Source organism: Hyperolius riggenbachi, chromosome 10 (genome assembly GCF_040937935.1).
Source record: "Hyperolius riggenbachi isolate aHypRig1 chromosome 10, aHypRig1.pri, whole genome shotgun sequence".
In the NCBI taxonomy this organism is placed as follows: domain Eukaryota; kingdom Metazoa; phylum Chordata; class Amphibia; order Anura; family Hyperoliidae; genus Hyperolius; species Hyperolius riggenbachi.
Genome location: NC_090655.1, coordinates 223,920,303 through 223,932,923, shown reverse-complemented (window position 1 = coordinate 223,932,923; position 12,621 = coordinate 223,920,303).

Here is a 12,621-nt window from a genome sequence, read left to right as displayed (position 1 = left end):
AAGGAAATGCCTGATGTATGAGAGAAGTGGCTATTCGTGAATTGCTGCGCTCACTAGTTTTTTACAGGAGGGGAGGACTGAAGAAGAAAGAACTATTCATGAATGAATGAGGGAAGAGAGGGTAATACTTACCTCAGTAGTTGGTCCAGGTGCTCCCTGGATCCTGGTAGAGCGTACCATTCTGGAGCAGGAACTTTATTATTATTTAGTATTTATATAGCGCTGACATCTTCTGCAGCGCTGTACGGAGTGTATTGTCTTGTTACTTTACTGTCCCTCTGAAGTGCTCACAATCTAATCCCTACCATAGTGATATGTCTATTTATGTATTGTGTACTAGTGTATGTATCATAGTCTAGGGCCAATTTTAGGGGAAAGCCAATTAACTTATCTGTATGTTTTTGGGGTCTGGGAGAAAAACGGAGTACCCAGAGAAAACCCACACTAACACAGGGAAAACATACAAATTGTATGCAGATAGTGCCCTGGCCGGGATTCGAACTGGGGAGCCAGCACTGCAAGGCAAGGCTAACCACTATGCCACTGTGTTGCCCACTTGTTTATGTTCTTCTGTCTATGCGCCTACTGGCTGTGGATACGTGCCATGCGGCAGGCAATCATTGACACAGGGATCTAAGTCCCCGTGTCAATGATTGCCTGCATCAATGAGATGCTGCGGTCATAGTAATACGGAGCAGTGCTTTTCAGCGTTGCTAGACTTGGGCACAGCCGGCGCCTCCATAGACTTCAATAGGAATCACTCCTATTGAAGCGCTCAGTAACGTCGGCTCCGTCAGAAGACGGAGCCGAGGTTGCTTAAAAACATAATAATTCAGACTCCAGCAATCGCTGGAAGCCGATTTATTTCATTCCCCCACTATCCATGGCGGCCTGGACTTGTGCAGAAGCAGGATCAGCCATATACCGCTGTATCCTGCGCCCAAGTCTACCAGCGCCGATTTCAAATGTGCTCATAGTAATGACAGCAAGTAACACGTCCACACATTAATTACTGTTAGTGTGCCAATAGTATGGTCAGGAAAATAATCCCTGAGAACATTCTGTGGGTAAACAGAAAAATTACACCTACATACGTTTATTTTAATAAAAAGACCTACACATAATTTAAAATTAACTCCTTACCTCCCACACTCGCACATACTATAGTACCCAAACAAAATATTTGCATAAAAAAAGACCATTAAAAAACCAACATAAAGTTACCTCAGGGATTTAACTTTTTTTTAACCTCTTGAGGACCGCGGTGTTAAACCCCCCTAGTGACCAAGCCATTTTTTTCTAATTGGTCCACTGCAGCTTTAAGGCCTCGCTGCAGGGCCGTACAACTCGGCACACAAGTGACCCCCCCCCCTTCTCCCCACCAACAGAGCTCTCTGTTGGTGGGGTCAGATCGCCCCAGGATTGTTTTATTTTCAATATTTTTTTTAAATTAAATTTCCGTCTTTTTTTCTAACCCTCTTTCCCCCCCCCCCTCAGCCTATCACAGTGGATCGCTCCTGAGTCTACAGCGTTGCCTTAGATAGCAGCACTGTACTAAGTAAATAGATGGCGGTTTCGCCTTCTATCAGTCTCCTAGCGGCGAACGCCGCTGGGAGACTGATGGCGGAGCGGAGCTCCATCATCCATGCGGAGATGTGCGCGCATCTGTGTGTGCGATCTCCTGCAAATCCCAGCCCCAGGACATGATGCTGGTGTATGTGCATGGTGCACATGGATACATTACGTTAGCTCCCTTGTGCGATTGGTAAGATGCGCTATCTGTCCCAGGAGAGGACGTCAGGATGTGTGCTCCTAATCCCTAGATAGGTTTGATGCAATGAATGTATGCATGTCTGCACTATGCATGTTACAGGGCCAGAGTTAGGACACCTATGTTTACCTGGGTACTTCTGCGCAGTATAGGTGACTAAGCATAAGAATGCATTCTTCTGTGAACTAAAACCCCGGCTTTTAACTTAGCTGTAGGGATAACAGTTGTGCCTGGATGAGTGAATCTGTGAATGCAATTGTTTGAACATTTGCATGCAAGAGTGCGAAGGGTTAATAGATTTTTGCAGCTTCTGGTGAGGTGGTGCCCTTATCAGTATTATTGTTGCACCAAACACCTCCTGTATTTGTTGTCATATCAGCTTCTGATATACCAGTATTATAGGTGATTCTGCAGATCACCTTATAATCAGGTATATAGCTGCATTATAGGTGATACTGCAGACCACCTAATAATCAGAATTCTGTCGCTTGCTGACACAAATCCTTACACACACTCACCTGCCATAGCATAATTCCATAAAAACATAGGAAATTTTATGTTGTAAAATACTCACTTTTCTTCTATCTACCTATTGTTGAGCAAGAGAAGTGGAGCGCTGTATTACACAAAGAGGGAACTGTAAAAGACGCCGGGCCACGGGAGGTGTGGTAAGCCTATGTGCACCTCCCATACACACACGGGGCTTTATTTTCAAATTTAAAGTGAACCTCCGGACTAAAAATCGACTCAGCAGCATTGAAAAGGCTTGGTGTTTCTTTAACAGCTTCACAGCATCAGAACTTTGTTTCTCTTATACAAGCCTCATTTTTAGCTGCACAGAAGAAAACTGCCCAGGCTTTTTTCCCCTGATGCTGTGCAAAGCATGATGGGATTTCTGATGTTGTTCTCGTTCTGCTGTTTTGGTGCAATTTTTTTTTTTTTTACATTTTGAACTTGACATTTGAAGCCTAGTGGGTGCAGCTGGGAGGGGTTATCGGGACACAGGACAGTTGGAACTGTGTCTCCTGCTCCTTGTCACCTTCTTTCAACCAAAAAGATGGCTGCCCCCATGACAAAGATGGCAGCCCCCATGAATCACAAACATTTGCCTGTTCTTTTAAAACAGGGTGGGTAAGAGATTATATTGCCTATCCTAATTAACATAACTAATGCAACTTGATGACAGTATGTTTGTTTAGGCTGAAGTTCCCCTTTAAATAAAAATACATACATCCCATTAAAATGAACCCCTCACCTTCCCCACTCTTCCATAGTTACCAAAATAAAATATTTCCATATTTAAAAAAAATGACATAAAAAAATACATAAATAGCTACCTTAGGGACTTTTTTTTTAACATGTACAGTATGTCATAGGGGTATATTACTGTTATTTTTGCAAATAAGGGCTTGTAATTAGTGACCAGTGTTCTCCCCAGGCTCTTTTAGCCGGGTGCTCCACCCGGCTAGTTTTGGTGACCACCCGGCTGTCATCAGCTCAACTCCACCTCTGCTGTAAGCAGAAATGTGCAGAGAAGCACTGGCCCTGCATTCTTTCATCTCGCCCCACCCGGCTACTTTTTCATGCCACCCGGCTACTTTTTCATGCCACCCGGCTGGAAAAAAATTCTGGGGAGAAAACTGGTGACGGATGCAAAACTGGAAAAATACATCTGTCCGTGACACATGCTTGGCGGAAATAGCTAAGCCCGAGCAGCTCTATGCAACTGTGCAGGCATGAGGCATCCTGCGCAATGCAGCCAGGCTCATTCACAGATGGTAGCGCAGCCACAAACTTGCAGAGGGCTAGAACCAAGCTGCAGTAGCACAGCTATGCTGTTTTGGGTGTACAGCCCTTCATCAAGCTTAAAAGTTGGACAAGAACTCACTCAATGGGCTCTATTCACAAAACTTCTCATAAATGACTTATTACCTAAACGATAAAAAATACCCTTTCAGCACATTTACAAGCAAAATAATCACTCAAAGTTGTTCGTGATTAACTTCATTTTATTATTTCTTTTCTTACCTTCATTATATTATTAGCAGTAGGGTATTGTACCGTGTTAGCCATCAGTAAAAGCAAGAAGTTTTAAATCAGGATGATACCATTTATTGGCTAACTACAAATGAATAAGAATAAACAAGCTTTCGGCCTTGTAAACCTGACGAAGGCTGCAAGGCCGAAAGCTTGTTTATTCTTATTCATTTGTAGTTAGCCAATAAATGGTATCATCCTGATTTAAAACTTCTTAATTATATTATCTTTCTGCTGTTTGGAAGCTTAAAAATGTAACATAGATAAGGTGAAAACAGAGAAAAAGGTTTGTGAATCATGCCCAATGTACTTTAGCCCTGTCGCTAGCGCAAAAGAGGAATCGGCGCAGGATACAGCCAGTATATGGCTGATCCTGCTGCTGCACAAGTTCCCAGCCGTGTTAAACGCTATTCCCACTCCAGGCCGCCATGGATAGTGGGGAATGAAATAATTCAGCTTCCAGCAATTGCTGGAGGCCGAATTCTAGTGTTTTATACGTAACTTTAGCTCCGTCTTCTGACAGCGCTGAAGATACTCCCTGTGCGCTCAAGTCTCCTGCGCTGGATTCACTGTGTTCGCTGTCCTTTGTCTGTATGTTGAACTTTGTGGTAGCTATGTATTAGTTCCCATCATGCAGTTGTCAGTCACCTGTTACAAACTGCCTTCATCGCCAACTTTTGATAGGGCTAGTCTGCCAACAGTTTCACCGCACAGAGGGTGGTACAGGTGAGTGACAACTCCGATTGGCTCAAAGGTCTTTAGGAGAGTTATATAAGGTTTATATGTGTTGAATGTGTACAGAACTATAGCTCCATGCTTGCTAAAGGGCTATATGCCCAAAAACAACATGGTGGTACTACTTCAGCTTGGTGCTGTTACTTTTAAATGTATGTGCTTTAAAAAGTGAATGGTAATTGATTCTAAAAAAAAAAAAAAAAATAACCCAGATACTTACCTAAGAAGAGGGAAACCTTTGGGTCCTATAGAGCATTCCCGCTTCTCTCTCGGTCCCTGTTCCAGCGCTGGCTCCTGGTAGCAGTATTTGATCAATTTAGTCAAATACTGCTCTCTCCGCCATCGAAGGGAGGATTCGGAAGTCTTCAGGAGCCCAAGTGCTCCCAAAGACGGGCCGCTGCATAATACACACACGAGCGCCCTCCTTCCCGCACTTGCGCATACACAGTATGGAGCTGCCAGTCTTCCGAAGTCTCCTGTGGTGGGGGATTCAAATGGAGGAGCTGCCACTGAGCCTTCCCTCTCTTTAGGGAAGTATCTGGCTTTTTTCTTCTTCCACGATTCCCAATGACTTTAATAATTACTACATTAAAAGCTATATTTTACATGGAGGTGCTGACCTTTTGTACTTCACCATATTGGAGATCCTCATAGGGCCTGGGGACTAGAGGCCAGGCTGACGAAAATATCTAAATCTGGCCATGCACTTACAGATTTCCACCCAATGTTCCAAAATGATCAATTCCTTTCTAAAAAGAATCGATTCAGAAGGAATCGATTCCTACCATACCCTGCCCATCAATTTCCAGTAGATTCCAGCAGGGAATCAAACTGCAGAGTTGCACAGTTGATACAGCGCAAAGCTATATGACATTGATCTTGCCTCATCTCCAATTGTTTTACATTTTTCAACATGTCCAATCGATTCTTTAAATCAATTTTTGTTTAAAATGGACCAAAAATAGATCCATCTGACATTTTGGGGAAAAGATACCCAAACAGATGAAGCGAATCTGCAAGAAGTCGAATGAAAAAATTTGAGTGTATGGCCACCTTAAAGGACAACCGAGGGGACATCTGACATGATGAGATAGACATGTGTATGTACAGTGCCAAACACACAAATAACTATGTTGTGTTCTTTTTTTTTTATTTCTCTGCATAAAAGAGTTAAAAATCAGGTATGCAAGTGACAGTTTCTGTCCTGGTCAGGATCGGGTCGGACTGGGTCAGACTATACCATAACCCTCACTGATAAGTAATTACAGCCATAAAACACTTTCCTGTCAGTAAATGGCTTCTCGGAGCAGAAAAGAAATAAAAAGGGTCAATAATTCATAGATTTGAGCTCTGGCATACTTCAATGAAGGGGTCATTGAGCAGAGACAATGAAGCAGTAAAAACTTAAAAACAAGATTTAAATATAAAATAAAACTGTGGGATTTCTAAAAAAGTAATCTTTAGGAGAAGGGGGATAGATACAATTGTTGTTCTCATCAGTTTATTGTCGCCTCGGATGTCCTTTAAAGGAATACTTAAGGCAAAAAAAAAAAAAATGACATTTACTCACCTGGGGCATCCCTCAGCCCCCCGAAGCTGGATGGTGCCCTCGCAGCCCCGCTCCGATCGTCCTATCCCCGCCGGCGGCTACTTCCGGTTCGGCGACAGCCGCCGACAGGCTGGGAACGCGGCTGATTTTCCGCGTTCCCAGCCGCTGCTATCACCCTCTATGCTGCTATAGCGTATATATAGACGCTATAGCAGCATACCCTCTATGCTGCTATAGCGTATATATAGACGCTATAGCAGCATAGAGGGTGATAGCAGCGGCTGGGAACGCGGAAAATCAGCCGCGTTCCCAGCCTGTCGGCGGCTGTCGCCGAACCGGAAGTAGCCGCCGGCGGGGACAGGACGATCGGAGCGGGGCTGCGAGGGCACCATCCAGCTTCGGGGGGCTGAGGGATGCCCCAGGTGAGTAAATGTCATTTTTTTTTTTTTTTTGCCTTAAAGAGAATCTGTATTGTTAAAATCGCACAAAAGTAAACATACCAGTGCGTTAGGGGACATCTCCTATTACCCTCTGTCACAATTTCGCTGCTCCCCGCCGCATTAAAAGTGGTTAAAAACAGTTTTAAAAAGTTTGTTTATAAACAAACAAAATGGCCACCAAAACAGGAAGTAGGTTGATGTACAGTATGTCCACACATAGAAAATACATCCATAAACAAGCAGGCTGTATACAGCCTTCCTTTTTAATCTCAAGAGATCATTTGTGTGTATCTTTCCCTCTGCAGCTATCTTCCACTGAAGTGTCAGGCTGTTTTTTCCTGCAGAGTGCAGACAGCTCTGCCTGTATGTAATTCCTCAGTATGTGAAAGCCCAGCCAGCTCAGAAGAGGATTTATCCAGCTTGTAAAAGATAATAGAGCAGAGAGAAGCTGCACTAATCTAAATAACACACAGGCAGTGTGCAGAGAGGGGCCTGGAGGGGGGAGATGCATCACAGAACCACAACACTGAAGAACATGGCAGCCTTCCAGACACAGGCTGACAAGTCTGACAAGAGAGAGAGAAGTTGATTTATTACAGAGATGGTGATAGTAGAACGTGCTGCAGTAAGCCAGAGCACATTAGAATAGATTTTGGAACTTGTAGGATGGAAGAAAACCGGATGAAATTTTTGTTACAGAGTCTCTTTAAGTATTCCTTTAAGTACTGTAAATACCATGGTAATGTTTACTTCTTTTTATATCTCATCCTGACATATATCTGCCCAGCATCTGATAGAAACAAGCCGGATACCCGGTGGCAACTTACCTCCAAAATCACAGCCAAATTTTCACTGCAGAATCTCTTTACCTTGCTAGGAAAAATGTTGCTCTGAAGTAGCTTTCATCCAGTCTGCATGTACAGTGGTTGCAACTAACTAATCAGATGTTACTGTACAAAGAGCTAGCTCATGGCTGGGCAAACTCCGGCCCGCCCGATAGGTGCGTTATTACTCCCGCCGACAGGCTGCCGGATTCCTCTGTTTCATTTCTCCCTGCAGAGTTGCGAGTGGGCAGTGGGGGATTTGAAATTCACTGATTCCTGTGTCGTGTCTCCAACAGGGCATCACATGACGTGATGTTGGGACGTGCCAGTGTATTATACGCTGGCTCCTGAGATCATGTCATGTGACGCCCTCTTGCCATGGAGACGCGACGCAGGAATAGGTGATCGAGGTGAGCTTTAAATCCCCCGCCGCCCACTCGCAACTCTGCAGGGAGGGAGAGGGGTTGGAATATAAGGAATGTGGCCCATGGTCCGCAACATACGGCCTGGGGCACTTAAAGTTTGCCCAGCCCTGAGCTAGCCTATGCAGCAAGATCTAACTTTTAGTTATTTGGGAACAAGAATGCACACAGGTATTGATCCTAATTACAGTTTTTCACCTCATAAGTCATTTAACGCTTTATATTTTATTCTCTGATGCAATTACTTTTTGCGGTTTTACAACCTCTACTGACCTTATATGCATTTCAAATGTTTTCCTATAACCATTGAAAACTCAAAACTGTATCATTTAAAATGTAGTTTGTTACATTTATTATATATGTTGTATTTGTTATCATCCCTTTCCATGAAGTTTCATTACTGTGTAATTTACCTTCAGGCATACAAGTTTAGAATCCGTGTTTGACCCCCAACATTGTAGTGCACTAATGTGTTACGGTTTCATTGTATTGCTTTCAAGATGTATCATGTTGACCTCAATAAAAGCCCCAAGAGTATGAACGGTACGAGACAGTTTTGCTGCTGGGAATTTTTTGAAAGTTAATAAGTGTCTGATATACATGTTTTATTCTTATTCAACAACCCATTACACTGCATGGACCGCTCCCTTAAAACAAACCTGTAAGGACATCTAAAGAGAGAGGGATATGGAGGCTGCCATATTTATTTCCTTTTAAAGAGACTCTGTAACAAAATTTTCAGCCTTATTTCTTCTCTCCTATAACTTCCTATACCTGTTCTAATGTGGTCTGTCTTACCGCCGCCTTTCTTAGTTGCACAGTGGCTGTATTATCTCTGTTATATAATCTTCTTTCCTTTGTCGGCTCAGGAAGGAATGTGCTGCTCTGCTGTGATAGGTAGAAGTTATACACACTCTCTCCACGCCCCCTCCAGGCTCTGTATGAGTCACAGACTGAGCTTCTCTCAGCTTATCACATGCTGGTTAGCAGCCATGTTTGTAAACACTGCCTAAAACTGGCAATTACAAGCCAGGATTGCAGCAGGGAGTGGCAGAAACAGCAAAGAGGGGCCCAGGAGAACATAATGAATAGAATGGTATGCTTTTTATTGTGAGATTTTTAGACTACAGATTCTCTTTAAGCAATACCAGTTGCCTAGCTGTCCTGCTGATCCTCTGCATAGTCATAGACCCTGAACAAGCATGCAGCAGATCAGCCATATTGGTCAGCAGGGCTGCCAGGCAACTGGTATTTTTTAAAAGGAAATAAATATGGGAGCCTATATAATCACTCTCACTTCAGTTGTCCTTGAAGTGGATCCTCGTACAGGCCACTGTTCCAGTGCTGATTCCTCCTCATCTTCTGGCTGCTCTCCCAGCTGTGGATGAGTGCCTCCTGTCTGGGCATGTGCAAGTAGGGTCCCCACATGCCCAGTAAAATGAAGCCACTTGTGCACAGCTTCTCCTCCATGCATGAACGCTGAGTTGTTCTGCTGAGCATGCACAGACATTACTTGAACATGCTCACCCATAGGTGCTGCCAGAAGAAGCCTATTAGACTGACGCAAGTCAAATAGGTATAGAGGTACCCTGCATTGGAACAGTGGGCTGTAGGAGGATCTGGAAAGCCTATGGACCATCCTTTCCACTACTGAGGCAAGTATCTAACTTTTTTCATAAGTCACTTCAGATGTCCTTTAAAAGGAACCTAAACTTAGAGTGATATGGAATTTCCTTTTAAACAATACCAGTTACCTGGCAGTCCTGTGGATCTCTTTGGCTGCAGTAGTGGCTGAATCACAGACCTAAATCAAGCATGCAACTGATCCAGTCTGACTTCAGTCAGAGCACCTGATCTGCATGCTTGTTCAGGGGCTGTGGCTGAAAGCATTAGAGACACATGATCAGCAGGAGAGTCAGGCAACTGGTATTATTTTAAGAGGAAAAATCCATATCCTTCTCAGTTTAGGTTCCCTCATCAAGGCTGTGCTCTGGTTGGATTGTTAGAAAACAGATTTAGATGCAGAGGACCTTGGGGACAGCACAGGATGGGTGCAAAGGTTTAAAAGAAGAGAGGAAAAAATAAAAATGGGCATCGAAGAAGTGCTACTGATGTCATCCTACATCCCAACTCTGTGCAAGAATTGCAATGATGTCATCCTACATCCCAACTCTGTCCAGGAAGCGCTAGTGATGTCATCCTACATCTCTACATCTCAACTCTGTGCAGCATGTGATAGTGATGCCAGTCTATATCCCAACTCTGTGCAGGAAGTGCTAGTACTGCCATCCAACATCCCAACTCTGTGCAGGAAGTGCTAGTGATGCAATCCTACATCCCTACTCTGTGCAGGAAGTGCTAGTGGTGCCATCCAACATCCCAACTCTGTGCAGAAAGCGCTAGTGATGCCATCCTACATCCCAACTCTGTGCAGGAAGTGCTAGTGATGCCATCCTACATCCCAACTCTGTGCAGGAAGTGCTAGTGATGCCATCCTACATCCCAACTCTGTGCAGGAAGTGCTAGTGATGCCATCCAACATCCCAACTCTGTGCAGGAAGTGCTAGTGATGCCATCCTACATCCCAACTCTGTGCAGGAAGTGCTAGTGATGCCATCCTACATCCCAACTCTGTGCAGGAAGTGCTAGTGATGCCATCCTACATCCCAACTCTGTGCAGGAAGTGCTAGTGATGCTATCCTCAATCCCTACTCTGTGCAGGAAGTGCTCATGACGCCATAACACATACCAGCTCTGTGCAGGAAGTGCTCATGACGCCATAACACATCCCTACTCTGTGCAGGAAGTGCTAGTGATGCCATCCTACATACCAGCTCTGTGCAGGAAGTGCTAGTGATGCTATTCTACATCCCAATTCTGTGCATGAAGTGCTAGTGATGTCATCCCACATCCCAACTCTGTGCAGGAATTGCTAATGTTGCCATCCTACATCCCAACTCTGTGCAGGAAGTGCTAGTGATGTCATCCAACATCCCAACTCTGCAGGAAGTGCTAGTGATGTCATCATACATCCCAACTCTGTGCAGGAAGTGCTAATGTTGCCATCCTACATACCAGCTCTGTGCAGGAAGTGCTAGTGATGCTATTCTACATCCCTACTCTATGCAAGAAGTGCTAGTGATGTCATCCAACATCCCAACTCTGTGCAGGAAGTGCTAGTGATGCTATTCTACATCCTAATTCTGTGCAGGAAGTGCTAGTGATGTCATCCTGCATCCCAACTCTGTGCAGGAAGTGCTAATATTGCCAACCTACATACCAGCTCTGTGCAGGAAGTGCTAGTGATGTCCTTCTATAGCCCAACTCTGTGCAGGAAGTGCTCATAATGCCATAACTCATCCCTACTCTGTGCAGGAAGTGCTAATATTGCCATCCTACATACCAGCTCTGTGCAGGAAGTGCTAGTGATGCTATTCTACATCCCAACTCTGTGCAGGAAGTGCTAGTGATGTCATCAACATCCCAACTATGTGCAGACAATGCTAGTAATGTCATCCTACATACAGTGGAGGAAATAATTATTTGACCCCTCACTGATTTTGTAAGTTTGTCCAATGACAAAGAAATGAAAAGTCTCAGAACAGTATCATTTCAATGGTAGGTTTATTTTAACAGTGGCAGATAGCACATCAAAAGGAAAATCGAAAAAATAACCTTAAATAAAAGATAGCAACTGATTTGCATTTCATTGAGTGAAATAAGTTTTTGAACCCTCTAACAATAAAAGACTTAATACTTAGTGGAAAAACCCTTGTTTGCAAGCACAGAGGTCAAACGTTTCTTGTAATTGATGACCAAGTTTGCACACATTTTAGGAGGAATGTTGGTCCTCTCCTCTTTGCAGATCATCTCTAAATCCCTAAGGTTTCGAGGCTGTCTCTGTGCAACTCTGAGCTTGAGCTCCCTCCATAGGTTTCCTATTGGATTAAGGTCCGGAGACTGACTAGGCCACTCCATGACCTTAATGTGCTTCTTCTTGAGCCACTCCTTTGTTGCCTTTGCTGTATGTTTTGGGTCATTGTCGTGCTGGAACACCCATCCACGACCCATTTTCAGTTTCCTGGCAGAGGGAAGGAGGTTGTCGTTCAGGATTTCAAGATACATGGCTCCGTCCATTTTCCCGTTAATGCGATTAAGTTGCCCTGTGCCCTTAGCAGAAAAACACCCCCAAAGCAAAATGTTTCCACCCCCATGCTTGACGGTGGGAACGGTGTTGTGGGGGTCATAGGCAGCATTTTTCTTCCTCCAAACACAGCGAGTTGAGTTAATGCCAAAGAGCTCTATTTTGGTCTCATCAGACCACAGCACCTTCTCCCAGTCACTCACAGAATCATTCAGGTGTTCATTGGCAAACTTCAGACGGGCCTGCACATGTGCCTTTTTGAGCAGGGGGACCTTGCGAGCCCTGCAGGATTTTAATCTATTGCGGTGTAATGTGTTTCCAATGGTTTTCTTGGTGACTGTGGTCCTTGCTAATTTGAGGTCATTCACTAACTCCTCCCGTGTAGTTCTAGGATGCTTTTTCACCTTTCTCAGAACCATTGACACCCCACGAGGTGAGATCTTGCATGGAGCCCCAGAGCGAGGTCGATTGATGGTCATTTTGTGCTCCTTCCATTTTCGAACAATCGCACCAACAGTTGTCACCTTCTCTCCCAGCTTCTTGCTAATGGTTTTGTAGCCCATTCCAGCCTTGTGCAGGTCTACAATTTTGTCTCTGACATCCTTGGACAGCTCTTTGGTCTTTCCCATGTTGGAGAGTTTGGAGTCTGCTTGATTGATTGATTCTGTGGACAGGTGTCTTTTATACAGGTGACTAGTT